Raw genomic sequence first — 24541 nt, 5'->3', positions numbered from 1 at the left:
TATAATAAAAAAGGAATCAAAGTTTAGTTATAGTTTTGTGAAGTTGTCTTCTTATCTGTTATCAAAATAGCATCATGAACTGCATATATTTACGTCATATAAGCTTTTCTGGCTTACTAGGAACAGCCAACCAGATAGCTTAACATTAGGTCTATTTCTAATGCAGAGATTCTTCATACATAATGCTATCAACTTTTACTAAAAATTTTACTGAAAAATTTTCAATTGCAGTTGCACTTTATCCATTTGTGCCAGCCTGATGCTGCTGGTACTTTGTGTTCAATACGACCGTTGCTGACGATGTCCTGGCTTTAGCTAAAAACAGCTAGTGGACCATTCACTTTTTATGCCTGTCAAAAAGTTTGCCTTGAAGTTCATAAATACTATTAAAATATATAAGCTTACAATAGTCTATATATATATATATATATATATATATATATATATATATATATATATATATATAGTCAAATTAGATTGAATAGGAGGCCACTTTGGAAAATATATCCACGATATAGGGCTTTCTGATAATAGGAGGCTTCTGATAGGAGGCTTCGCTAGAAACATGCTTAAACAACTCTACTCGTCATGCTGATCGCATACGTATCTATTTTGTATTTTGCATAAATTTTGCCGGAGAGTTCAACATTTTGGAAAATTTTGCAGGTTAGGAGGCTCTGTAGTTTGAAATGGAGGACCTCCCATTAGCGTAAAATTTGAAAATCTTTATACAAAATTCTGAGTTGTCTTCTCTTTTGCAAGAGAAGTTACCTTCTCATTAATTTCAGGGCCTCTTATTATGTTTTTATATCTTGAATTAGATAGTCCTAGTTCCAAGCTCTAATTCTTTTCTTTTTATATAAATTTAGCTAATTATGATATTTAGTTTGGTTCTTTTTAGTTGTAATGAACCTTTATTGCATCATTTAATTTTCTATCAATTGGTTAAAAAAGCAAACTAATTTGGGTTTCAGGGATTTTGCCAACAGATCTTAAGAAAAATGATTTGCAGGCACATCTGTGTGTGCTTTGATCTAAAGTTTATCATATGTATTATTCATAAAATTGAAAACTTATGCTTTCCCTTAATTGCTTGTTAGTGGGCATGCATGGCAAAAACAAGCATTTTGTCCATTTTAAAAAAGTTGTAATAAGTTGCAATAAAAACTATGATGGTATTGACATCAAGTAATTAGTATTGAAACCATCCTGGTTGTCAAATAGAAAACTTTTAAAACATATACTAATTAAAACAGTGCATATATTCATGCTGCCAAATATGCCTGGTAGAGTCAGAGACACCCAATTTTTTAAAACATAAATGTCAATCATGGGATATTTGCATACCTGTGGCCACATTTATTACTTATACAATTTGATTAAGTCAATTCATTGCTACTGAGGCAAAACTGGGAAATATAGCATATGTGGGGCCCTTTGGATTATAACAGGTTTCAGATAAGAGCGTTCGATGAAACCATGCAGTAACATTGAACACACTGTGCAGATTGCATGCATGTATATCTAACTCACATTTATTAACATTGGTCAGCATATTTCTTTAAAAAAAGCCCAAACTTACTCATAAGGAAAAAAATTGACTTTTTAAGCAACCCCGTCAAGGAGTTGAGTTTACAGAAAAGGAATGCTCAATATAAGTACGTCAAACAAATTGCTTAAGTGAGTGCAACGGTGACAAATAAAATATTCTTAAAACACAATGAGTTTGTATAAATCTAAAAGTCTTTAGTGCAAATGGAGCAACCTATCAAAAGCAGGCCAAACAGCTGTTACATTACCAAAAGATTAAAAATCAAAGCATTCACAAGAATACCATAAAACATCAACAAAAGTGGACTATTTTATTTCTGTCAAATAAAGCTTTAGAGCTTCAAAACACTGAGCTCCATAATTGTCTTGCAAATTGTGTGACCATTTCCTGGCACCTCGAGTATAATGTGTGGAGTGGTGGTAGCTGTAACTAAGGGCTCTGCACAACGTTTAAAATATGATTTTAGCTCGAGATCTTTGAAGCAATTCGCAAGGGAACTTTGCTGACTGTAGACACGCCCAGCTACAGAAAGAACTTTAAGGTTGGATGTCATTTCAGTCACTGGATGCCTTTTTGGAAATTGAACATCAACTTGTTGTTTGAAGGTTAGGCAATCTTGACCACTTTGCCTCCACTGGTAAATATGCTGCTCTACCTGCAAAGAAACCAGTTATTAACCTGTTAGTATAGTTAAAAATTAGGAGAATGTTGAACATTACTCATTTTACAGACTTTCCCAAGATATCAAACCAGCTTTAAAACAATACTGACTAAAAAGTGTGCTCCATCATGTTGTTTTAGAACGCTTAGGAGATTGGCCAGAAACTTGAAGAGTAGGCTTTTCCAGCAATCTATATCGGTGGCTGTACTAAATTTAGGTCGCACAGAAGATGCTTTCCCACTAAAACTCTGCATAATTATGTTTTCCCTAAAGAGATTGCAGTTCTCACTATGTTGATGTTTTGCCTAAAAAAAAATTAACCTAGTAAGCCTTAAACATTCTTGTTTCGATGTTGTTAACACAAGTTAACTCAATAAAAGTAAAAAACAACAAACATTATCATTAATGCTTTCTTTTAAGCTAAAGCTTTTTTGTCAAACTATTAGGTAAGAATGGTATCTTTTAAATATAAAATGTAATGAATAGTTGGGTTAAGAAAAGCTTTGCTTTACAAACTAATAATTACAGCGTTACCATTCCTCTTATTTCTAAGCAAAATGCACCAAAATCTACAAAATTTTACACATTCAGCCTGTACTGTGATGAGAACCGTGTCTGTCCATATAAAGCCACCGTTGGATAATGGAAAAATTTTGCATCCCACAGGATTTGAACTTGCAACATTTACCTTGCTAGACTGACACTACAACTATGCTAATTGACCTTGTAATAATTTGCAATATTTGACTGCATAATTATTGCAACTGATAATCTTTTACAGCACTCTACACTGCCATGGTATTTTTTAGTACAAGCCAAGTTGATTCAAAATCTTGAGCTGAGTAAAATTCCTAACTGTCTACACAGTCAATTTTTTTCATGCACAAATTGACTATAAATTGTATAAAAGTCCCTTTTCATTCAGTTGGCCTTTAACACTGTAAGGTTGGTGTGTATGAATATGCCTTTCACTGCAATGCATACATGTACAAATTAAGCATAGGGTTACTGCCAGGTTACTCTGCAAAGCAGAGTTGTCCTCTCGCGCACTCCAAACAAATCCTAAATATTTAGGATTATACATTAATCATTAATTATATAGACACTATTGAAATTCTTTAAATATTTTAGAAGTTTCTATTAAAACATATTTTTAGCTTTTGTTTACACTATTTAGTCTCTGCTTATATAATAAAGCTACTCTTTGCCATTAGCATGTCTGTGCAAATGCGCTCGTTTATAACAGTTCATCTTCGTAGACTATTTGAGATGACCAAAATAAATTCTAGCTCAGCTAAAAATTTAATTATGATGCTGATATCAACTGATTTGGCAATTAAAAAAACATTCAGTTTTGAAGGTAGTAAACATGAATTTGGAGATCAAAAAGAAGGTGAGGTGAATAAAAGCCACAAGAGACAGACTGCTACTTGTTGCGGCTAGCTAACAAAGTAAAATCAGTGTCTGTATGACTTATCATTTATCCATCGTCGGGAAGAGCTTGGGAGCAAGATAGATTTTGATGAGACTAGATATCATGACATTCAGCTTGGTATACAGACGGTCCCCAACCTATGAACGAGTTACGTTCCGAACATTTGTTTGTGCAGTGAATTTGTTCGTAAGTTGCTTCAGTGCTATATTTTGTATTATAATTTATGCTCAAAATGTATTTATTTATTATTTATGCCTACATGTACATAAGTATATTGAAGGTTTATATAAGTATGTTTAAGGCTTGTATAAGTAACCTGTAAATTGGTTTGTACTGAAAAAACTTTTTAATAAAATAGAGAGAATACTGTGGTGGACGCCGGGCCATGACACTGCATTTCTTATTGATTGTATGTGTTGTCCTTTTTTATTATATCATTGTTTTAATCGTTTGCTGGAACTTATCGTTGTTGTCCTTTTAATGTGTTGTCCTTTTATTATATCGTTGTTTCACTCGTTATGCTATTGTTATATCTGATATCCCATCATAACACTATCATTTATCGTCACTTTTATTGTTGTCATACCAACTCGCTAGCGGTCCTATTTATTCACCTTGTTAGCCGGTGTTCTCACCGTTTGCCGTTAGAACGGAACGGTTGATATTACTGAATATAACGGAGCGCTCTCATTTATTTGAGCAGAGCAGATAGATGTACGCTCCTTGAATAGTGAAATTTCCTTCGCTAATAAAAAGCTGAATGAAACTACACACACTCTTCTTTTTATTTATTAGTCTAGATCGTGCCAAGTAAAGGTCGGCAAACTCCTTTACAATACATACAGGAAAAATAAAAAAGTTATTTGCGCATCGGAGATACGTTCACACACTTATGCACTGCAACGAACTGGGCAGAGGAAGGTGGATGCTGGGTGATGCTTCTACATAGCGCCTCTTTCTGCCGCTAATACGTCGGTAATACCGTCGGTATTATCGATGAATATACGCGCAGACCTGTTCGTATGTACCGTTGTTCGTAACTCGAATGTTCGTAAGTAGGAGTCTGTCTGTATTAACACTCCAAAGCTTTCACTGATAGACCCCCTTCAAATATTTCTGATTTCTTGCGAGGCGAATCATTTTACATATTTTTGACAAAAATGACAATCTCTAATGACAAACTAGTTTAACAATGTATTGGTATCTATAATAGCGAACCCTATGCATCTTATCATTGCTCAAGTTTGGTAAGAATGTAAGCGATATTTTTAAGGACAACTCTGAAAATTTTGTTAATAAATTTGGGAATTTTCACCAACTTGACACTTTACCCTATATGGCATTACTTATGTTGGTCAAACAAAAGCTTTACATAAATTCTTTACATTGAGAGGAATTTGCGTTATAATAGGTATACATGTACATTATAGCAAAATTTGCTGTACAGCTATTCCAACCAGATAAAAATCTGACCTATGCCCATAGTACAAAAAATTCATAATTTGAGTTAAAATACTTGGATTTAAGTTAGAATATGACCCAAAAGTCAATGAAAGGAACATTAATTTACTTTTCACATAGGAAACAAATACATTATGCTAATGAAACAATGCAAGTGTTTTGGCCTTAAAGTTTGGCTCATTTATGTATATACTTAAAAACATTACTTTTTATTTTTGTGGGTTTTCACTGTCCACAAAAGACCCTGGTCCCCGTTAATCCCGAAAATTGAATGATGACTTCAGAAAACAGCTATGACAGGCCGAACTGGATTTGGAACAAAAGGTACATTTCTCACAAACAGAGATTGTAAATGGTACAAAAATGCAAGTTAAGCAATACGAGTGTCATTCAGAGTTTTTAAAAAAAGCTATAGCTTGTTGCAGACTATTAGATACATCGTCCAAATACATATTATTGAAATTTTCGGACTAGCACAAAATTTTTCATCTCAATATTTGTAAAATACATCTAAAAAAATATTGTTTTTCACCAAGGTTCATTCTATGTCACTCAATATTTTGGTGTTTTGACACCATAATTTACCTTCACTAAGTTCCTTTGTCCGCTTTCCTCTGACCAGAAACCTCCCCAAATATGTAAGCTTTTGTAACCTTGAATCGCCAATTCTTTAGATAACTTGTCTAGCACCAGAGTGGGTGCGGAACATGTTATAGCAACACCCTGCAATTAGTAATAACAAAATAGAAATATCACATTTTTTGAATAGATGATTTTCCGATTTAAATTAAACTCTGTTCATAGCTAATCAATTGCAAGCTCCATTGATTGCTGCAAAAAAAGGAAAAAACTGAGCAAGCAGAAGTGCATCTGATATTTTAGCTTATGACTCTCAATCCCAGCTCTGATATTTGTCATCATTGTGATTTGTAGGCAGTAGAAGAACGCGAGTTAAGCAATGTAAAAACTTATTCATATCCTATTAAAAAAATGGACTTCAAATGTTGAAGTGGTATTTCAAAAGCAATTACTCATTCGTAAAATTGATAGTCAGTAGTCTGACCCTGATCTGGACTTGGCTTTTAGATATTATTGCAAGGTAAAGTTTAGAGCTGGTCACCATAGGTTTTAACTGTGAGTTTCAGTTCCTATCCCAGACACTATGCTTACATATAGTCTGTACAAGTGCTATCGTCAATGGTCAGGCAACCAGAATGCAAGAACATGACAAATATAAACATGCAAGGGTGAATAGGAGCTGTATACACAATTAAAATAAAGCAGTTATTTCACAGGGCACAGTCCAATTTGTAAAACGGAACAACTAGTAAATGACATTCAACTAAATTGTTGTTGATGACAGCCCTGCACAAGCTTCAGCTAAACATTCACAGATAAAAATTACATAAAGAAATACACAAACTAAAAAGCAATAATACTTAGTCAATACTAAGAATGATTATGAAGTTTAAGAATATTAATCAAAATTACGTACAGTGGCACTCGCATACCGTTGTTGCTTGAAAGGTATGTTTCCAAAAGAAAGTCTTGTCATTTTTCGAAAAGATCACTAATGCTTAAAGCTTGACTTGCAACAAAATTCACACTACAGTTATTTGGTATCAAAAGATTCACTATGTCTTACTCTGTTGTGTTGCATGTGCAATATACGTAGAAATGTGATAACATGCTCTTAAAAGCTGAAAAGCGAACAGTTAATCGCCGCCATCACAAAATTGCCGAAGATTACAATCCCGTTCCAAAAATGGGTCAAATGCAACGTAGCTCAACAAGATGGCTTCTGTTTACACTTTCATGCAACCTCATTCATTTAAATTATTTCACAAATACACTTCACGCATTCAATAAAACGATGTCTATTGTCCTCAAGCATCTGTTTCCTCATCCCTGTATTGATGTCACTTTGAGCACTGATATCTCAAAACCTACCATAAAAAATTGTTTAATTTTAAACCTTAGCTCGAAGGAATGCATATCATCATCTGCTAAGCATGAAAAGCCTGTTGGTCACCTGTGATAGTCAAAAAATGCTGCGGAAATTATGCTCGCTGTTTGGCAAGAAGCATGGGTCACATGATCAGATTGCGACTAGACGATTAGATCAACCCAAAACAAAGTTGTAAACTAGCGAGCATCTATATTTGGTAAGAGCTCTTTGGTAAAACCCAAAGTTTATGTCATAAACTAGTGCTACAAGAAGTTTTATATTGAGCCTTTTACGGAACTTACAATTCATGTGAGAAGATCACGAGTCAAAACAATAACCAAATCATTTTACTATGTCAGAGAAATAAATTGATTCCAATCTACGGCGGTTTCGGGATCGCGGAGATTAACTGTTTCTTTTTTAGCTTTTAAGAGCTTGTAATCACAGTTCTCCATATTTTGCACCTACAACACAGCAGAGTAAGCCATGGTGAATCTTTTGATACCAAATAACCGTAATGAAATTTTGTTGCAAGTCAACCTTCAACAAGCAAAATGATAACAAGCTCCAGTACCATGCATTGACAACTTGGGCAGCTAAGTCGTACATGCAAATCAGATGAGTATTTTACGGTATTTTGGAAAAGCCAATAATTAACCAATATTTGAGTTTTCATCAAATTAAAGTACATTTAATGGGTCATTTTAACAGCGCAAAGAAAGCACATTTCTGATGACCATTTGCACCAATTTAGAGCAGGTAGTAGGAGTGAAACAAATTGGTTCGACTTATTTTAGTCAAAAATGGATACAAGTATTAGCCAAATGAAAGTTTGTTACGGAAAGTTTTATCATAATAACATAACTTGAAATAAATTATATAATAAACCTTTTGCAGTTGCTTCATTTTGTCCTGCAAACGCATTAAAATCTGTAATAGAAAACAAGACACCTATACAAAATCAAAACTGGTAGTTAATTTCTGTTAGTGATGACATATTTTTTATCGTAGTTCTACAATAGCACTATAAGTTCCAAACAGTGCATTAACTATTAATATGTGTCATGATCACAGAATTCATGGTAAGTCGGGATTACAAGATTTAGCAAACAAAATTTTGATTCTAGCCAAATTACAGCAGATTTTATGGTCAAAAAACTGAAGCACGTTTACCATTAGTGCAAAAACATAGTTCCAAGAAAACTGGTGTTAAAGTTTGAGAAACGAAAACAAATGTACAGTTTTGTTTACATTTCAAAACGACATAGCAACCAATATCAAGATATTGTGATATTTATCTAGATTTCTGCACTTGGATCCAAAAAATTATGCTGAATTTAAAAATCTAAACAGATTTTAGCTGGTTTTCAAAGAAATAGCTGTATATTTATAAGAAAGTGTATTACTTAATTTTGCAGATATTAAAAACAGCTTGAAAGTATCGCGATATTGGGCACACCCAAATCATCAACCAAATCTTTATAAAATTAACAACAGTAACATATTGCACACCATCGGTCACTATATACTTCGACCTTGCAAACTCAAATAATTATTCTCCTAACTAAATCTGATAATAATTTCATAAAAATTGAATAATTATTCTTATTATTAAATATTGTAGTAATCTGGTAAGAATCGTTAGGAAAATATCACCGCAACTCCCTTTACTTTCACTGCTTTTGACATCAGTTAGAATTCCAAAGTACTTATTACAAGTGTCTAAAATGTCAAAGTTACCTTTAAAATTGGCAAAAAAGAAACAATTATTTTAATCGGACACCATTTTTCAGTACTTTTTGTTTAGCATAGCAACGGTTTTAAGTTTTTTTTCGAGGGTAAAATACTTGTATTGGCTAAACTGACTTCAGATTCAGAAAGATCACTCTTTGATTGGTCCAGAACTACAGGTTACAAAATTTGTTACCAATATTATAAGTTCAGTTGGTGCAACTTCAAAGTCGAATAACTCAACTTCGTGATTTGCGACTTAACCATGGTTTCTGTGACCGCGACCCATATGATCTACCTGCTTATAACTTCAACTCATTTACTACCAAATGGATCTCTCTACCGCGACATAAGTGTTTCGTGAAACCTAATTTCTAAAAAGAGTGTATAAATGGTTATAACTTTACACCCCAAATGTTTATTAACAATATTTTTATAGCAAGTTTGTCAGCATAAGTTTTTATGTTAGTTCATGCCCCCAAAAATATTACAAACAAGTTGCCGAGTGAGAGGGACCACTTTTCGTCCATTTTGAAATTACTGTGAGATAAGCACAAAACTCTAGTCGGATGATTTATGAATATTATTAGTTTACATGTTAATTAATCTGATGAACATAATTACTCTCATTAGTACTATTGCTCAATAAAGTTACTCAGTCTATAGATCTGAAGTTAGTAACCATTTATGGCTGTATTGCTTCTGAAATTACTGGTCATCAGTAAGAAGATTTCATAAAACAAGTTTTTGCAAAGCAATACTATGCTCAGGTTGTAAACGCATTCTTATTTGCTCAAAATATGCAAATAATAGCTTTTTTTAATCAGGTATAGATGTAATAAGGTAATTTACTAATTACTCAGTAATCGGAAACAATTTGTACAAAAGCTTGCTAAAGCCGCATCATGCAGCACTTGGCCATACAGTAACACATTGCCAAACGAGCTGGTCTATTGGTAGTTTAAGAGTTCACACTGAAACATCTTCAAAATAAAATTAAGACATAAGAAATCAGTGCAATAACTGCTTCGTATTACATTTACTTCATGCCTTGTTGTAATTGAGCATCATACTGCGTGCACAATTGGGAAAAAATGGCTGCAAGATCAAAATTTACCAAGTATTTAATTTCTTAATGAAGCCGTGATAAAAAACAATTTAGACAATTTATGCAGAACTTAAATGCAACTGCATTTCATCAGCATTTTTATAAGCAGACTTAGTGTAAAAAACAGAGTAAGAGCCATACCACAAGTTCATGAAGTTTTGAACAAATTGTTACTTTACCCTTCAATATGTTATAAAATGCTAAGACAAGGTTAAACAATTATTGACGCTGTTGGAAGAAAGAACGTTTCAAATGCCTCTAGATTTCATAAAAAAACAGCTAAAAAATGATGGCCAGGGTTCTTGAGGACACTTTTATTTGTATGAAAGATTGGTAGATAGAACATTATTACACGAACAGACAACTTCAGAATTAAAGCGCAAACATTGTGGCTATAAAGGGTAAATAAAAATTGGTTCAAAGTAAAAGCTAAAAGGCTATTGTGCCTGGTAGTGGTAGCATCATTACCATATTATTTTTCTATTGAATAACGTAATACACTTTTTATTAGAAGAGAACAGACTTTGGTACATTAATTTGTCCTACATGTGATGGCTCTTATTAAAGACCTAATTTTCACCAATGAAGTGTGCCCTCAGATTAAGATGACCCTATTTATGAACCACACCGCCTATCAGAGTTTTTTAACATACACATTAATCAGCAGAAGGTTTTACGCCTAATGTTACCGACAAAAAATCTAAAAAGTGTATAGCAGTATGAGCTTGGTCAGGTTCTCATCCTCTTTTGCTGATACAATAGGTAGCAATCAGTAGTCCATTTTCCAAAGGTTTATTTATTGCCCATTTCTAAAACCTTGGTAGCTGTAAAGGTCTAACACAGCTGTTTATTGCAATAATAAACTGTAAAAACAAAAATAATGATTCTCAAAAACTTTGGTCCCTGTTGGCTGTTAACATGTTTTCTATTAGTTAGATGCAGGATGGCGATTGGTTTTTTTCTATTAGGTACACATATGACCGGCTAACTAATTGCCTACTCACTAATAAGAAATGTTTTGTACAAAGATTTTTTTAGCGCATTGCTCTTGGTTATAAGCATACATTGTGCTGAGCTGCACTGCGCAGCCTGTTGTATGCACTCAATTAATGGACTAGACCAAAATCTGATTGTGTTTTAGACTTTTTCCATTTGGAAAACCCAGGCTACACTCATTAAGAAATACATTCAATCTTTAAAAAATGGTTAATATTTTAATACTTTGATATTGTATTTGTACAATTTAAATATCAATTGTAGATGCCACTCCATACATGGTTATTTTGCTTCATAACTATTGTTTTACTATTTTTGCGGATTGTCAGTGCTATAGTATTTTAGTGTAGCCAACTACCCAATGTAATGACTGCAGTCTCCAGAGCTCACTTTAGTCATCAAAGCCCAATTTAATTATAAGAAGATTAGGACTACAAAAGGTAGAGGACTCATCAACTTACCCTTCAGTTTTTCAAAAAACTTGTAGGCCAATATGATTAGTTCTGTGAGAATATGATTAAAGAACAATAGTTCTGCTTGGTGAGCTCATCTTCGTTCTCCAGATTAAACAACTTCTACAAAAGCACAAAGTTTTTAACATTGTATAAAAAAATAAGTTGATGAGGACTTTATGCACAGAGTCTCTGACCACCTTCAATTTGGTATTGGAAGAAATGTTGAAAGTGAGCTACCGTTAAACCTATATTTGAATGCACCTTGATTTGATTGGCACCGCTATTTGGGACCACATCAGGAGAGTGCTTTGAAAATCGAGCGCCATCTTTTTAATGAACGCCACCTCTATTTGAGGAGGTATGTTACCTTCTCAGTATAGGTATAGGTTTAGGTATATTCACTTTTTTTTGAAAATATAGCAAGGAGCTTTTAAGGTCCAAACAGGGCGATTTTATTACAAGCGTCATGAGGAGGGCGAAGATATCGCTCGTGCGTGCATAAACACACTTGAGCGATTTACTAGTAAATGATATAATGGGCACGCTCACAAACTGCCAATAAAAATCCGTATCATCAGTTTTTTCGGAGTTGTTAATAAATTTAGGCCAGTCAATATGTCGTCGTCTGAGCTACAACATGAACAACCTCCACATTTGTTATTAAACCTATCTTCCTTTCAAAGAGTGTACACTGCCTACACTATAAAAAGACAAAAGAAAAACGATTCTTGTATTTTTAACTGTATTGTTTTTACAAATTTTTTATACATATTATATTTTGTAGTGGTTTTTCATATTTAATATATTAAATATTTACCCTTCTCAAGATGGTCAACCGGCGCAACGATTGACTCCAGATGTTGGATTTCAACTCAGATTTTTTTTTAATTTTGTTTGTTATGATGGACAGAACTGGGAGTGCTATTATTAAATTCATGAACAATTGAGTGTTCGTTCTGAAGATGTTTCAATCGTAACAAAATAGAAAACTGGCGCTGCTGTACGTTGTTGAACATCGGTAAGAAATAATTACCCGCCGTAAAATTACATTCTGGTAAAATCCAACCAATCGAAATGCATCTCGTTAGCAATAAAGTTGTGTAGAGAAATTCTAGCTTTATCGCTCTGCATGAACACGCTGAGTGAATTTTAACGCAGATTAGCGCCACGCAGCAATATCGCTCTAATTATCGCCTAATTTGTTTTCACCTTAAGATAATGCTTCAGCGATAACACTTGTTCTATTGAGTCAAATATGCTACAAAGCAAAAAATTCCTCTGCATTTATTGTCGGGGTTTTATAAAAAACACCATTATCAGCTTTTCAAATGTCTTAACCGCCAGTACATCAGCAGTCATAATTAAACATTGTCCCAAAAACAAGCTGCCTCAAACTGCCTAAAATATTGTACTAATCAAACATTCCACGTTGAGTGGAAAGAAAATGGGATAAACTACAGCATTGAAATTAAAGCACTCTCACACTCATTTCATGAACAGTTCTGTCAAAATCTTAACTGATAACTCAGCTTGCACTTTTATCCCATAAGTGCCAGAGTCACAGCTAGGAGCAATAGGTCGGCTTTGCGCTAGAGGACAAGCAAGGCTAAAAGTGATAAAAAATAGATAATACACAATAAACTTTATTTGTCTACAAAAAAATATAGCATAAATGCTGAGACATTGTGACAAAACGTGGTAACCTGACCAAAATTTGGAACAGAGTTCAATTAGTGATGAGGGAGCAAAAGTATCCTACATGGGAGCTATTGCACACTTTAAACATGATATTTGTACCTCACAAACTCACATGGTCTTTTAGAGTAAATTAGATGCTCCTATAACATATACCTCCTATAGCATAAATTCTAGAAAAAGTCAGGCAATTTTGTAAAGTTTTTGCTTCGTACCGCGTAAAAAACGCCATATAACTTAAAGTGTATCATCGGGCGAGTTCTAAAGTTCGATTTGAGTGTTAGTCTGTCTTGCCACACCTGCAAGAAAAGAAAGCGACATACAGTGGTGTCAGAAAGTCTTTGTCCACCTCAAACCTCACTGCCCATTTTAGGTAAATTTGTTGTTGTAGTCATGTAGAGGGATTGAACCCTGACAAACCATGCATCATTTAAAAGTAAGTTAACATTAGATCTTGTTGACACCATCAGTAATAAAATTAGGGTTAATCAGGGATCAATAATCAATTTTAGGCCAATCAATGTGAATCAGTGCTTATTAACTCATTTTCAAACGCAATATGACATTATTAATTTTCAAGTGGAATATTATTACAACAATACGGGTCCTTTTGGACAGCATGTGCAGCAAAGGCTTACAGTTTTGCTTGTTAAAAAAGGAACAGCTAAAGATCCCAGAATTCATACCAGCGTCAACATCAACCATGGATAAGAAATGTGTCAACGGCCTCATCATTCACCTGCATACGATGGCCAATCTGAGCAGTAGAAAAATAGCGAAGAAGCTTAGAGTATTTCGATCTAAAGAAAATTAAGTGGTAAAGAAATGAACGCAGCATCAAACCACCAAAGATCTACCACGATCAAGGCGTTTGAAAAAACCAGCTGTCCAACATGATTGCTGGTTTCAGATTATGAACACTCAAGCGCTCGTGAGGCTTGTTCACAGCATGCCTAAGGCTGCAGAATGGTTATAGTCTGCAAAGGCTACCAGATAAAATATTGAAATGCAAAACAACCCCAATGGCTTTTTTCTGGGCCCATAACAGTACAAGACTGTTATTTTCAATTTAGAAAATAACTAAAGAAGAGATAATAACAAAATTTGCGATAACATATTTTCTGGTATGTAGTGTGAATGAGTAGGCAGCGGTTGATACAATAGAAGATATTTGACAATTTTAAAATCTAGTTATTTCTATTCTTCAGCTCATTAGGATTGTTTTGATACAGGGTTTTATGTATGCGGTGCAAAATATTTCCAAGTTATGATGAATTTATTGCAGTGCTACACTTACTTAAACAGGCGGACAAAGATTTTTTCCCAACACTGTACATAAAGCATTATACATATAATACATACAATTTCCATGACATTCTGACTCTTGTGATAATTTGTCTGAAGTGACGACGGAACAGAGAATAGGTACATATAGCAGTGCAATTGTTAATAAATACTTTTAAGGCTATTGGTCAGTGCATCTGAATGTCACAAGTTGGAGTTGCAATCTTGAGCTCTTAAGGACGAATAGATGACGAAAAGGTACTACCGCTTTTTTATAGTGAAACTATTTTTTTTTAGTCAATTGTTGTAAGTCGCTGTCGCGTCAAAACTATGCGCTCTTCATCAAATTATTGTCAAATTACCACAATCATGGTCTATTAAACCAATGAGGTTGATCATGAAAAGTTGTCGATGAAAACCAATAATAATGCAGTTAAGGCACCGCCAATACATTCAAAAGAATTTAAGTCAGATTCTCACATGAGCGAGTTTGGAAAGGCCCTGAAATGGTTTAGATAATTTACATGTACAAATGTATGTTAACATTCTTATAATGAAAAATCCTTATCATGTAAACGTTCCTGGAACCGATCATCCCCTTTTAGGAGCGCCTACTGTACAGCCATGTCTGATATGAGAGCAAAATGCATTCTTGGACAAAAGCTCGCAAGTTAATTTTCTTAAAGTCCTATCTCAAAAAATGTTTTTCATTTAAATTAACTAAAGATAAATTATTGTGTTGCCATCCTCTAAAAAACTACCAATAAGAGATATAACAATGAAAAAATACATGATTTTATCTATTCATGCTCTATACCCATGCCTCCAAGGTTACAAATACCTATGTAAAGGTTATGGTCTGCATTAAAATGTAGCAGTATTATGTATAACATAATTTTGAGTAGTGGCAGTATGCAGCAGTCCATACAGTAGCATACCGTATGAATTTCTGACCTTTCTGAGAGTCATAGCACTAATGACGGTGTGAGAGAGACTTGATGCAACACGCTTGGTACTCTACACTTTTGTGAAATCGCATAAACAAACTTAAAGTATAAATTTAATATAACTGAATTTAGCTTGATAAAACATACTTGAAAAAAATGCTCTGATCTTATATTAGAGCTAATTCTATTTTTTCTTCATTTTCATTTTTAAATCATCTCTTCTTGGATTCAAACTTTTCAATTTGCTTATACTCTCATTTTCAGCCAACCTTTTTAAAACAAAATTAAAGCAGACCTGACGGGAAAACCAAGTGATGTAGTTTCCGTAACTGGCCTCTCGCATCCTTGGGCATTTAGTGATACTTCAAAAACCACCTTGCAAACTCGCATCTCTAATTTCTAGAATTTCAAGGCGAAAGTGGGTAGCGAGATAGTGAATGGTACAGAATTTGTGTAAAAATAAATTGCTTGAATTCTTAAATCTATCCATTGGCTTTTGTTATATATATATATATATATATATATATATATATATATATATATATATATATATATATATATATATATATATATATATATATATATATATATATATACATATATCAATATATTTATTTTGAAGGTTTGGGGTAGACTGACACAATCTTCTGAAGAATCAATTGATTTCTTATAGCCGGTTTGTGTATTGACTCCGGTTTGTGTATTGACTCGTGTTAGCTTCAAATTCTGCATCATTTACTATTTTGCTACCCATGAAAGTTTATTATAAGTTATGACTAATGTGTTGAAAGTATATGGGAGGTCATTAGGTACAAAGCCCATCAAGTCAAGTAGTCAATGATGACTTACCAGCTGTTTAAAATTAGGTTGGGTGTGTGTCTAATGACAGGGAAGAAGCGTTCAACTGACATTTATGATCTACTCATCGCCAAAATCTTCCGGAAGACAATGCAAGGAAGAGGACCTTGATGACCGCCCAGGCCTATATAGATGAAGGAACCGTGAGTCACCACCGGTTTATATGTCAATGAATTTGATATAGAAATACATAAAGTGCTGGTCAAATGAAAAGCAGTACACGAGATATGGATGAATAGCTATGCAAATGGCTTTGTACTAACCCTTGGTATGAAATATTACCCAAGCCTGTGTCATTAGGCAGCAACCACATTTGCTAGTTAAAGCTCTATAATTTTCAAATAAATTAGACAATGCTATGTAAATACATGTAAGATAATATCATAGTTGTTAAATATAAATACAAACTTGTAAAAATCCATGATACAAAACCGAGTTTTAACCCGTTGATCCTTGCTCGATCTAATCAATGCGTGTCAGTAAACCTAGACGATATGTCCAGCAATCCGAAGTTATTAATTTTTTACCAAATATATCTAAACGTGCTAACAATGCAATCATATTTGGTGAAACAGCAGCACAAAAAGTCGGACAACCTACAGCAGATGTCATCAAACAGAAAAAAACAGTATGTCACCATTATTCGGGCTAAAACTATAAAAGTTCGCACGATTTTAACCACTGATTAAACATTTACATATAATATTCATCCATAGCACACTCATCATCCTTTCATGACTCAAAATATACTGGAAATTTATATTTATTATCATAATTTTCTACATTTGTATCACAGTCATTTATGACCTACCAACGAATGAGTCGTATTGATTGTTTCGCGATATCATTCTAATAAAATGTGTTATTATAATGAAGGAAGTAGATAAAGATAAGTGAAAAATGTTACAAATGGAAGTGAAATTTAGAATCTAACATCCTGCGAAAGAATTAATTTTATTAGTTTTTGCTGTTGCTTAAAAACATATTTTGTAAACAGAACCATGTGGAAGCCTGTATTCCGCCGTTAAGGTTTCTGCCACAGCCTACGCGATTCCGTAATACCAGCTGTGAGGGTTCAGAGGGCTAACATTGATGAGATACTGCATTATTTATTCTTTTATTTAGTATTGTTCCTTATACCTAAATTGTAAAAACAAATGAAAAATAATTTTCTTTTGTTTTGCAGGTACAACTACAAAAACATTGACAACAAGCGTGATAATCTCAAATCAGAAGATTGGAGACTAAAATTATAAAACACTACACCATTCTATGTCATTTTAATTGAACAAGTTGAACTGACTGAAACATGCTACATCTCCAGCGTTTTTTTTTTGTAAAACATAACTTAATACATGACACCAGCATAGTCAGCGTGATATTTAAGTGCAACTATAATTATTTCCCGAGTTGCATTAGTCCATAGCAAGCATAGTTGCTGAATATTGCACATCTTTCAAGTGGAGTAAACCCAGCACTTATACATTCTGCTCAAAGAGTTCTTGTGCCAAATCTCAAACTCAGCAGTCAAAATTCTAGCCAACAAGATAAAAATACTCAAACTTTTAAATATCAAGATTTGAGAGAAGATAATTCTCGAATTTCCAGTGAGTATAATACTACTTTGTACTAACAAAAGTCAACCACAATACCATGAGAACAGTACTACACAGTGTGGGTAAGGTTAGTCGGCTAGGCTATTGAAAACTAGATGAAATCATAATTGTTATATACAGGGTTTAGCTTTATAAGAGGGTCAGTATGGTGTAATCTCAAGAGTTCAAAACTTTCAAGTTGGAAACAAGTTGGAAAACATTGAAATCAATGTTCAGAGGCTAAGCATGACACTAAACCACAAAAATGTTAATTTTAATGTCATGACCAGAGCTTAATCAATTGCTAATTATGATCTTTGTTATGTGGGCCTACAGAGAAAGGCTATTTTAAATAGTATTCTATAGGCTCTTATTATAATTATTTAAAACAACAAGATTTTTAAATTTCTTGTTGGCATGAATAACAGTAAAAAAATAACAAGAAAAAAAGGCGTTCAGCTAAAGACTAAGTCGCAGTTGTTGTTAAAATTATAGACTATATAATTGAACCCTGAAAAACAAAATTAAAAAAAGAGGCAGATTGTTTTATCTTGGCAGTACATACCTGCAACAAAAGCAAGTCGGGCATCATAGCACCATTACGAAACACAATTGCAGAATCTACAGGAAAAAAAGACAATTGATGATTAGCATGCATTCTTGTTGACCAAGGCAAGTTCGACAGTAAATCACAAGTTAGACAAAGACGTATGAGTAACGCATGTAACAAGTGCCAGCGAGGTGTTGACAGTGGCTGATGGGATTAGCCATTTCTCTGAACCAAATAATCACCAGCCGCGATATTACATAATGCCATACACTCAGCTAAACACAAATGGATGTTTAAATAATGCTAACTACTAGATTATGACCTTCAGTTCTTGAACTGGGAAATGTTTGGCTCTGAAAGCTAAAGCTCGCAAGATACAAAAGGTGTCCCACAGCACATTGGAGAACTATCAAGCAAATTTAGTCACTGATTTTGCTAATGCTACACACAAATTTGTTGCTAACTAGCATATTAATGTGTATACAGAGAGCTTAATTATTTTGCATGTATCTGTATCATGGTTCAAAAGGTAAGCTTGCTGAAAAATTATTTAGTATTTCATATCTACCAAAGCATTATGAATTATAGCAACTCTCGACTACTGCTAATCGCTTGACATTTCTACAGTTTCTTCGAATTTTATGACTACAGAGGTTTTCTTGGTTTGCGATTAGGTTATCTGGAGTGTTCTTGTCCCTGCATACAGGTATCTTTTTTGATCACTCAAACCTTATCTCTATCTCTTCTTCGAGTATATAGAACAATTTAAGTATTATTCAATATATATACTTAAATTGTAATTTTACAGGTAAAAATAACTTTTTATCATTTCGCAGGTAGAACTACAAAAACATTGGCGACAAGCGTCAGAATCTCAAATCAGAAGAATGGAGACTAAAATTATAAAAACACTACTTGGCTCCATGTCATATTTAATTGAACTAGTAGAACTGACTGAAACATGCTATATCTATGGTGTTTTATGTGTACAACCTAATTTATTACAAGACGCCAGCTTAGTCATCATGATATTGAAATGCAATTATAATTATTTCCATAGTTGCTGTAGTTCATAGCAAGCCTGGTTGTTGAATATCACACATCTTTCAGTCCCAGTAAACCCAGCATTAATCCATTCTGTTCAAATAATTCATGCGCCAAATCTCACACGCATCAGTCTAAATTCTAGCCAACAAGATAAAAATACTCAAACTTTTAAATATCAAGATTTGAGAGAAGATAATTCTCGAATTTCCAGTGAGTATAATACTACTTTGTACTAACAAAAGTCAACCACAATACCATGAGAACAGTACTACACAGTGTGGGTAAGGTTAGTTGGCTAGGCTATTGAAAACTAGATGAAATCATAATTGTTATATACAGGGTTTAGCTTTATAAGAGGGTCAGTATGGTGTAATCTCAAGAGTTCAAAACTTTCAAGTTAGAAACAAGTTGGAAAACATTGAAATCAATGTTCAGAGGCTAAGTATGACACTAAACCACAAAAATGTTAATTTTAATGTCATGACCAGAGCTTAATCAATTGCTAATTATGATCTTTGTTATGTGGGCCTACAGATAAAGGCTATTTTAAATAGTATTCCATAGGCTCTTATTATAATTATTTAAAACAACATGATTTTTAAATTTCTTGTTGGCATGAATAACAGTAAAAAAATAACAAGAAAAAAAGGCGTTCAGCTAAAGACTAAGTCGCAGTTGTTGTCAAAATTATAGACTATATAATTGAACCCTGAAAAACAAAATTAAAAAAAGAGGCAGATTGTTTTATCTTGTCAGTACATACCTGCAACAAAAGCAAGTCGGGCATCATAGCACCATTACGAAACACAATTGCAGAATCTACAGGAAAAAAAGACAATTGATGATTAGCATGCATTCTTCATGTTGACCAAGGCAAGTTCGACAGTAAATCACAAGTTAGACAAAGACGTATGAGTAACGCATGTAACAAGCGCCAGCGAGGTGTTGACAGTGGCTGATGGGATTAGCCATTTCTCTGAACCAAACAATCACCAGCCGCGCTATTACATAATGCCATACACTCAGCTAAACACAAATGGATGTTTAAATAATGCTAGCTACTAGATTATGACCTTCAGTTCTTGAACTGGGTAATGTTTGGCTCTGAAAGCTAAAGCTCGCAAGATACAAAAGGTGTCCCACAGCACATTGGAGAACTATCAAGCAAATTTAGTCACTGATTTTGCTAATGCTACACACAAATTTGTTGCTAACTAACATATTAATGTGTATACAGAGAGCTTAATTATTTTGCATGTATCTGTATCTGTATCATGTATCATGTATCTTCTGACCTTCACCCGACCACGCAAAGACGAGTACACATAAAAATCAACGCGCTTGATGTGGAAAATTATATACTAGTACTACACTATTACTACTGCTCCTAATACTACCGCTAGAAGCAACTACTGATTGCCGAATGGAATCTTCCGATGACGATTAGATTTTGTTGATGGTAGGATCGGCTGCGGGAGCTCTGACAGTCTGTATTATATGTAATTATATGTTTGTATATATTTTAAGTCTATAAATATTTTATTATATGTGTCTTCCTTTTCATTATAGCCTTGTTACTTGTTAGACTATCAATTGTCGTCGTTTATGTTGCCATATCAGCGCACTAGCGGGCCTAATTATTGGCCATTTAAACATTATTACCTGGTGTTCCTACTCAGTCCCGTTAGCCGTAACGGGCAATTTTATTGTATATAAGGGAGCAACGCACACTTAGTAGACAGAGCAAATGTCCGTACGCTCCTCGGCTAGTAAATTTCCTTCGCTAATAAAACATTGAATAAAATCACACTCAATTTATTTCTGTATGAAATAATTTAGATCGTGCCAAGTAAGGACCGGCAAATTCCTTTAAAGTAGTAGGCTACATGTAGTAGAACTAGCAGTAGTACTAGTAGTAGTCATACAACTGGCTATTCACTTTTAATTACTTTAAATAAAAGCTCACTATCAGAAAGAGCACTAGGGAAAGTTTAATAACAGTGTCCTAGCCTCTCATTAAACCTAGCCCTTTCGTTTCATAAACTTAGAACTGTCATTAAAGCTTAGGCTCATTTAATCAGAGGCTCTTAGCTTCTGATTGGCTGATGAGCTGCTGGGATTCACCGACACCGACTTTCAAATCAGTACCAACACCGATCTCTTTGCTCACACCGACCGATGCCGACACCGACTCATCAAATTGGTCTGTGCTCGACAAAATGGGTGACAAAATCGGCCAGTTTAAACGCACCAATAGACAAAGACTAATGTGACAAGACAAAGACAAGAGTAATGCATGTAACAAGTGCCAGCGAGGTGTTGACAGTGGCTGATGGGATTAGCCTGAACTAAACAACCACCAGCCATGCTATTACATAATGCCATACCCTCAGCTATATACAAATGGATGTTTAAATAATGCTAGCTACTAGATTATGACCTTCAGTTCTTGAACTGGGTAATGTCTGGCTCTGAAAGCTAAAGCTCACAAGAGACAAAAAGTGTCCTGCAGCACACTGGAAAACTATAAAGCAAATTTTAGCCATTGATTTTGCTAATGCTACACACAAATTTGTTGCTAACTAGTATATTAATGTGTATACAAAGAGCTTAATTATTTTGCATGTATCTGTATCATGGTTGATTAGCTAATCAAAAAAATATTCAAAAGCTAAGCTAATGGCAAAATAGTCATTTTCCCTAAAGTAATATCTGCGACTGGGAATATTAATAATATCATTTGATAGTATAAACATCCATGGTAAAAGATTTTCCTCATGTCATGCGTATCTAATATCCTTCATGAAGCCTTGCTAGCAAAGCTGATGCTACATGTAGTTCTAGCATTATACAATGTTGCTCATTTTACATCCATTTTTCGTCCTATATTTCTATACTGAAAAATGAACTACTGCTAACTTTTGCCTTGCAATGGAAGCTTTGATAAGCATATGGTACGGAAATAATTTTTGTATGAATATTACAATATAAATTATATACCATTTCACTATTCAATTCTTAAATATCCTTCTGTAAACCATATTATTGAAACAGTTGCTGTACATTTTTGAATCCCTTGACATCTTTAAAATGTTGAAAAACTTATCATGCGCGACCTTGAAGCTTTAATGTAAAGCCTGCATCTAGCAACCAGTTAGCAAGACAACATTTTTCTGTAATCCATATCTACGGAAACATTACCAAGGATAGCGACTCTCAATTCCTGCAAATCACTTGACATTTCTACAGTTATCTGCAGAGTTTAAAACTACATATGTTGTCTTGGCCTGCGCGGTCAGGTGGGTTTTGTACCTGCATATTTTTTGCTCCCTATAACTTTATATCTAAGCATTCATAACAGCCTTTATCTTCTTTGATTTTCTGCTTTTCAGTTGTTATACGACTAACACATATATAAAGTCAGAGTGACTGCATCAAAAACATGAATATAAAATAAATGCTAGGCTACAATCATTCAGGCTTCTAATAAAAGTCCTAATTTTTTGTTACTTTGGATGAGTGACAACCATAAATTCTTTAGTTCAATGTAATCTCCAAAGTACATGGTAAGCCAGAGCTAAAGCATAAGCACACATACCTGCTACCTTCACTATCTGTCCTATTTCTTAAATAGAGTTTTAGCCTATCCTTGTTCGTCTAAATCAGAAACTAAAAGCTAAAAGTCTGACTGAAACGAGATGGAATGAGTTAGTTTTACAGCCTTACTTAGGCCTGGTTCGAACCAATATGGCATCTAAGACACGTGAGACAGAGTACCTGTTATGCAAGCGATCGCTCATGGACTACAAGCTCAGAGTGCGCGACTATTATGTCCTACAGAAAGAAATGTCGTCATTTGCGCAATTAAATTAATTTGATGACTATACGCAGCTACACAATTTGTTTGCTTTCCAGCTGTTGGATACATAATGAGTCGAGATTACGCAGCTGTCCCCAGGTCTGAACCCGGCCTCACCTTAGCATGCGCAGACAAAGGAGTGCCACACTTTGATAATTTCAAGATAAGATAAACTTCACTACAGGATTTGTAAATTTTTGATGGTTTTAATTTATACGCTACCACATGCACAATAATATATATATATATATACAATATATCATTATATTTTTAAAACAATAACTGCAAGAGACTTGCCAAATCATCAGTTCAAAAGGCAATGATGAAAGCGGGGATGAATTTGAGCACAAATTTAAAAAACAATATTTGCATAGTGCATAAAATGCTTTAGAAAAAAATTCATTTGAAGCATATAGGTGCCTTTTAATGTTTTTTAAATGCTTTCTGGAAGGCTCACCTATCTGGTATGTCTATGAAATTTATTTTAAGACTGCATGGCTTTCTGCAAAGCTTTAAAACAGTATACAGTTCACAAGCTATCAGCATGCTTAATCCATCATGGCTAACTGATTGTCAATGACAGTAGTTTAAAAACACTGCTACATTAAGCGGCAGTAAAAACTTTTGTTAAATCTTTTTTTTTGCAGTTTAATATATATGATATCTGAGTAAATACAACATCTTTAAAATTTATTGAAAGCCTTTTACTGAAAGCATTGGAGTAAGTAAAAACGTCAAAGTTCAGAGTGACAGTGAAATGACATTGCCTTAATTAGTGTGTCTCTATCAAAGCCAGGCACTGCTACACTTTTGCTGTGTCATTTGCTGTTAATTTCTCTCATCCTTTGTCGAGCTGGAGACACTCCATAGGTATTACGTAATTACTTTAGCATTGAGGGTCTGCTGCGCCAAATTGGACATTCACTGATCCCCATAGCTCGTTGCTCTGGCAGTGATTATTTCTAATCACAATCATTCTAAACATAGATGTTTGGATTCATCAAATTGAAAAACATTTAAAATCCCTAATTGGAAATTATGCAACTCCTAATAAAACATACATGATAATAATTGAAAACTATTGTATGATGGAACAATCTTCTGCCAACACAATCTTTTTGAACTATTATAGCAATAACAAGTAACAGTTATTAGCGGAGAACATTGGCTAAGAGAACATTTCAGGGGTTGATGTAGATCTGGCCATCCATAGGAGCCTATTTGAGAATTGAACAATGAACCACAGTTTGAATGCCAGGAGTTCTAATTGAACAGGCAACGGCTGTCTAAAAAGATAATGAAACTTATGAAAGGGTGGGAAGTTAAAAAGGAGCCTAGCTTAATCATTCTCCAAGTTTG

The 24541-nt window shown here is 34.1% G+C and overlaps 1 long non-coding RNA gene across 1 annotated transcript; it reads right to left on the bottom strand.

Annotated features, from left to right (window-relative positions):
* Positions 1–1519: 1519 nt before the first annotated feature.
* Positions 1520–23060, bottom strand: LOC137394792 (uncharacterized). Its single transcript, XR_010978375.1, has 6 exons — positions 22922–23060; positions 20087–20142; positions 18292–18347; positions 11354–11467; positions 5695–5832; positions 1520–2207 (listed from the first exon to the last, which is right to left on the bottom strand). It is a non-coding gene; the product is annotated as an uncharacterized lncRNA (long non-coding RNA).
* Between the last annotated feature and the right edge of the window lie 1481 nt (positions 23061–24541).

This window comes from Watersipora subatra, chromosome 4 (genome assembly GCF_963576615.1).
Source record: "Watersipora subatra chromosome 4, tzWatSuba1.1, whole genome shotgun sequence".
NCBI lineage: Eukaryota > Metazoa > Bryozoa > Gymnolaemata > Cheilostomatida > Watersiporidae > Watersipora > Watersipora subatra.
Note: the sequence above shows the minus strand (reverse complement) of the source record. Positions and strands in the feature narration are given on the sequence as shown.